The 6,000-nt window shown below is 36.9% G+C and overlaps 1 pseudogene; it reads left to right on the top strand.

Annotated features, from left to right (window-relative positions):
• The window catches only part of LOC119511230, an 88,963-nt pseudogene extending 83,279 nt beyond the window's left edge, over window positions 1-5,684 (top strand).
• The last annotated feature ends 316 nt before the right edge of the window (window positions 5,685-6,000 follow it).

Raw genomic sequence — 6,000 nt, forward strand, 5'->3', positions numbered from 1 at the left:
CAACCACTGTGACTTTCTGTACTGAGAGCTTGCAGCTCAGCCCCTCTCCAGGTATTGCTGTCTGCTAATGGAAGGTGCCTTAACAAATTACAACCACCTCCCTGGAGGAATTCAACATCTGTGACCAGCTGATAGAGAAGTACAAAGTCCCTTGTTCTTGTCTCAACTTAGGAAAAGTCTGAAAGGCTAACCTGCTGCAGAACTCCCGGTAGGTTGTCTCATTGCACCATTTATTATTCCATTTCACCTGCTCTCTTTGCCAGATCCTGCTTCCCTCACTCTCTCAGAGAGAGGCATTGTCCTCAAGATCAGTTACAAGGCAACTTCCTGGATGCAAACTTCCACCGAAGAATCTGTTTCTTGGGAACCACCTAAGAAAGTCTGAGATACATATAAACAACAAACTGTACTTGAGGCACTGGACATAGGGAAAGGGCAAAACTTTGGGTGAACTGAGAATAAAGCAGATGTCATGCATCCGACATCGCTCACAGATCTGGAAAGAATGGCTGTTGTTAAATCTCATCACAGGCACTGTGTGTATTCATCCGACATGAAATGAGTCCCAAGCTATTTGGAAATTTGGATTCAAACAATCTTGCTGTTTTCCCCACTCCGCTCCCCCCCATACATTTTTTTTTGAGGGGTGGGTGGGTAGCTCAGATGCACAGAATACATCATAAATCTTATTTCATTAAAAACTATTATATTTCACCCTTGAATTACTGTTACCCACTTTTTTCATTAATTTTTTAATTCATATATATACACATATATATATATATATATAATTAATAGACAGGCAAGCAAGGCCCATCATGGAACCCATCAATTAAAATTACCAATAAGTTGCATCAACTTGTTTGCAAGCAGGGAGCCTTCGTCCCTGCATTCATTGCTAAGGTAACCAATCTGCTGAATTGTGGTATACAAGTATTTGTAATATATATGTAAATGTATGTATTTGTGTTTAAAAAACAAAGTATTATTTTGTTTACATTGTTTTAAATCTTATTAAAATTAACATATTCTATGTCTTCTGTGACTTATTTTTATACCAAATATTATCTTAATAAAATTCAGCCATGTTATAATATGGGCCTGTATAACATTCAGTGTTACTACTGTATAATATTCTACTGTGTGTAGGTAGCATATGTGATTAGCTCTGATCTCCTCAGTGGGTATTTAAGTTAGTTCTGACATTCTTCCCTCATTATCAACAGTGTTCCCATGGAAAGTCTTATATATCACTCCTAATTTAAAAATACAGGAGTGTTTCCTATGTCTACAAAGGGGTTGGGTATGCTCCCTTTACAAAGTATTTTAGTTTCCTGACTTCTAAAATAAATGCCATGCAATGGGTTGGCTTAATGACAGAAATTTATTGCCTCATGGTTTCAGAGGCTAGAAGGTTGCCTTCTCCCAGGGTCCTTATCTTCTTGGCTTTTCTGTAACATGGCCATACTTATGCGGCATCTTCTCCTTTCTTTGCCAAGTTCCTTGAAACTTCCAGCTTCTGGCTTCTCTGTGACCTTTTCTACAAGGTCTCCAATAATAGCAGTATGACCCAGCCCCGTTCAGTTGGGTCGCAACTTAATTGAAATAATTTCCTCAGTGGGTACTATTTACAATGGGTTCATACCCACAGGGATGGATTAAGATTAAGAACATGTTTTTCTGCAGTGCACAGCTCTTTAATCACCATACAAGGCAATGCCAATTTGTTTTCAAAAGTTATTGTACCAATTTCACTCCTGCCAGCCATATAAATACCTTCCTGTTGACACACATTCTTTTAATGCTTCGTACCCATCCTTTCAAATATTTAGTACTGTCAAACTACATGATTTTTGGCAATGCAATGTGTGTAAAATTGTATCTTGGTATCGCAATATTTTTAACTTATCTTTTCCTGGTTGTAAATCACTTTCAGAACCTCTTATGTTTATTGTAATTGTACACACTAATACACACACAGAATTTATATATACAGGCATACCTAAGCTTATTGCACTTGGCTTTATTGCACTTCGCAGACATTGCAGTTTTTAGAAACTGAAGGTTTGTGGCATCCCTGTTTAAGAAAGTCTATCAGTGCCATTTTTTTCCAACAGCATGTAATCAGTTTGTGTCTCTAATTCTCACAATGTTTCAAACTCTTTGATTTTTATTAAATTTTGATGGTGAGCTGTGATCTTTTGGTTACTATTTTAATTTTTGGGGGGAGGGGCACGAAATGCAGCAATATAAGATGGCAATCTTAGTTAATAAATGCTGTATGGGTTCTGACTGCTCCATTGACTAACTCTTCCCCCATCTCTCATCCTCTCTTTGGGCCTCCCTGTTCCCTGAGAAACAATGATATTTAAATTAGACCAATTAATAATCCTACAGGAGCCTCTAAGTGTTCAAGTAAAAGAAGTGTCACACATCTCTCACTTGAAATCAAAAGCTAGAAATGATTAAACTTAGTGAGGAAGGTGTGTTGAAAGCCTTGATTGATAGGCCAAAAGCTAAGCCTCTTGTAACAAACAGCAGAGTTGTGAATGAAAAGTAAAAGGTTGGGTATTTTTTTGTTTTATTTTGTTTTGTTTTGTTTTTGAAATTAAAAAGCACAGTGACTTGAGGCCTCACAGGGTGTACCTATCTTATAAGACACCCTCAGGGAAACAGGATACTCTTTCCTCCTTCAAGACCTGAGCCTGTTCTGGTCTGGGAAAATCAGATTGCGGTAAACCAGATGCATAGATGACAGAAAACTACAACCTACACTAAGAAAAATGAAGTTATGGCCCAGTCACAGGAACAAACTTACACTTCAACTGAGATACGGGAATTGAAACAACTAATGCTAAACCAATTCAAAAAGTTTAGGGAAAATATGGCAAAAGAGATGAAGCATATAATTAAAACACTGGATGTACATAAGGTAGAAATCGAAAGTTCGAAAAAACAACTGGCAGAATATATGGAAATGAAAGGCACAACACGAGATGAAAGACACAATGGAAACATACAACTGCAGATCTCAAGAGGCAGAAGAAAACACTCAGGTACTGGAGAACAAGGTACCTGAAAGCCTACACACAGAAGAACAGAGAGGAAAAAAAAATGGAAAAATATGAGCAACATCTCCAGGAACTTAAGGACAAAATGAAATGCAGGAATATGTGTGTCATTGGTGTCCTCAAAGGAGAAGAGTAGGGAAAAAGGGCAGAAGCAATAATAGAGGAAATAATCAATGAAAATTTCCTATCTCTTATGAAAGACATAAAATTACAGATCCAAGAAGCAAAGCGTACCCCAAACAGAATAGATCTGAATAGGCCTATGCCAAGCAGCTAATAATCAGATTATCAAACATCAAAGATAAAGGGAGAATGATGAAAGCAGCAAGAGAAAAGAGATTCATCACATACATAGGAAGCTTGATAAGACTATGTGTGGATTTCTCAGTAGAAACCATGGAGGCAAGAAGGAAGTGGGGTGATATATTTAAGATACAGAAAAAGAAAAACCATCAACCAAGAATCCTATTTCCAGCAAAACTGTCCTTCAAATATGAGAGAGAGCTTAAAATATTCTCTAACAAACAGACAATGACAGAGTTTGTGAACAAGATACCTGCTCTACAGGAAACACTAAAGGAAGCACTACAGGCAGATAGAAAAGGACAGGATTGAGAGGTTTGGAAAACAATTTTGGGAGATAGCAGCACAGCAATGTAAGTACACTGAACAAAGATGACTGTAAGCATGGTTGAAAGAGGAAAGTTAGGAGCATGTGGGACACCAGAAGGAAAGAGGAAAGATAAAAGCTGGGACTGTATAACTCAGTGAAACCTAGGGCGCTCATAGACATGAAATATAAGTTACCACAATATAGAACGAGGCTAAAGAATGGGGAGCGGTTGCTTATTATGAGCAGAATGTTCAACAAGGGTGAACTTAAATGTTTGGAAATGGACAGAGATGAAGGTAGCACATTGTGAGAATAACTAACAGTGCTGAATGATGTGTGAAGGTGGTGGAAAGGGGAAGCTCAGAGTCATGTATGTCACCAGAAGGAAAGATGGAGGTTAAAAGATGGGAATGTATAAAACAGTGAATCTTGTGGTGGATAATGTCTGTGATTAACTATACAAATATTAGAAATCTCTTTCATGAACTAGAATAAATATGACACTATAACTAGAAGTTAATAGCAAAAAATATATATACCTATTGCAAACCATATACTACAGTTAGTAATATTTTAATATTCTTTCATCAACAGTAACAAATGTACTAAACCAAAACTATGACTCAGTAATGGAGGGGGGGTGTTTAGGATATGGGAGGATTTGAGTTTCCTTCATTTTATCTTTATTTCTTTTCTGGAGTAATGAAAGTGTTCTAAAACTTGAAAAAAAATTAATTGTGGTGATGGATGCACAGCTGTATGATGGTACCAAGGGCAATTGATTGTACACTTTGGATCTTTGGATAGTTGTATGGTATGTGAACAATTCCAATAAAAAAAAAAAGAAGAAAAAGCCTTATAAATAATATAAAGAAAAAGAGTTCTAATCCAGTGAACATACAAATGATAAGAAAGTGAAACAGCGTTATTGCTGATAGGGAGAAATTCTAGTGGTCTGGATAGAAGATCAAACCAGCCACAACATTCCTTTAAGCCAAAGCGTAATCCAGAGCAAGGCCCTAATTCTTCAGTTCTGTGAAGGCTGAGAGAGATGAGAAAGCTGTATAAGAAAAGTTTGAAGCTAACAGAAGCTGGTTCAAAAGGTGTAAGGAAATAAGCCATCTTTATAACCTAAAGTGCTGACGTAAAATCTGCAGCAAGTTATATAGACGATCTAGCTAAGAAAATTGAAAAGGTTGTGTGGCTACACTACACAAAAGATTTTCAATGTAGACAAAACAGCCTTCTATTGGAAGAAGATGCCATCTAGGCCATCCAATCTGCAACCCATGGATCATAGAGTAACTTTGGTTTGAAGTCTTATTATTTAAGAAATGCATTTCATAAGCCTATGGACATCATAGACAGTGATTCTTCTGATGAATCAGGGCATCATAAATTGATAAACCTTTTGGAAAATATTAAATATTCTAGATGCCCTTAAGAATGAATGTGACTCATGTGAGGAGGTCAAAATAGCAATAGTCACAGGAGTTTGGAAGAAGTTGACTTCAGTGGAACAAATAGCAAAACAACTAGAATTGGAAGTAGAGCCTGAAGATGTGACTGAATTGCTCCAGTTCCATGATGAAAGTTTAATGGATGAGGATTTGCTTCTTATGGGTGAGCTAACAAAGTGGTTTCTTGAGACTATTCCTTATAAAGATTCTGTGAACATTGCTGAAATGACAACAAAAGATTTAGAATATTACATAAACTGAGTTCATAAAGCAGTGGTAGGATTTGAGAGGATTGACTCCAATTTTGAAAAAAAAAGTTCTACTGTGGATAAATTGCTATCAAACAGCATCACGTGCTAAAGAGAAATGTTTCATGAAAGGAAGAATCAATTGATGTGGCAAATTTTGTTATTGTCTTATATTAAGAAATTGCCATAGTCATCCCAAACTTCAGCAGCTGCCACCCCGATCAGTCAGCCACCATCAACATCGAGACAAGACCATCCACCAGCAAGGAGATGATGACTCACTGAAGGCTCAGATGATGGTAGAAATTTTTAGTAATAAAGTATTTTATAACTAAGGTACATTGTTTCTGTAAACATTATGCTGTTTCACACTTAATGGACTATAGTGTAGTGTAAACATAACTTTTATATGCACTGAATAAACCAGAAATCTCCTGTGACTTGCTTTATTGCAATATCCACTTGATTATGGTTTGGTCTGGACAAACGACAATCTCTCCGAGGTATACCTGTACACGTAATTTGGTGAAGCCATGTTACATGTGCATACATGTGTGTCCACACACATGCATGCACACACACTATTGTGTAATATTGAATTCCCTAGG

The sequence above is a fragment of the Choloepus didactylus genome, chromosome 16 (assembly GCF_015220235.1).
Source record: "Choloepus didactylus isolate mChoDid1 chromosome 16, mChoDid1.pri, whole genome shotgun sequence".
NCBI classification, from domain to species: domain Eukaryota; kingdom Metazoa; phylum Chordata; class Mammalia; order Pilosa; family Megalonychidae; genus Choloepus; species Choloepus didactylus.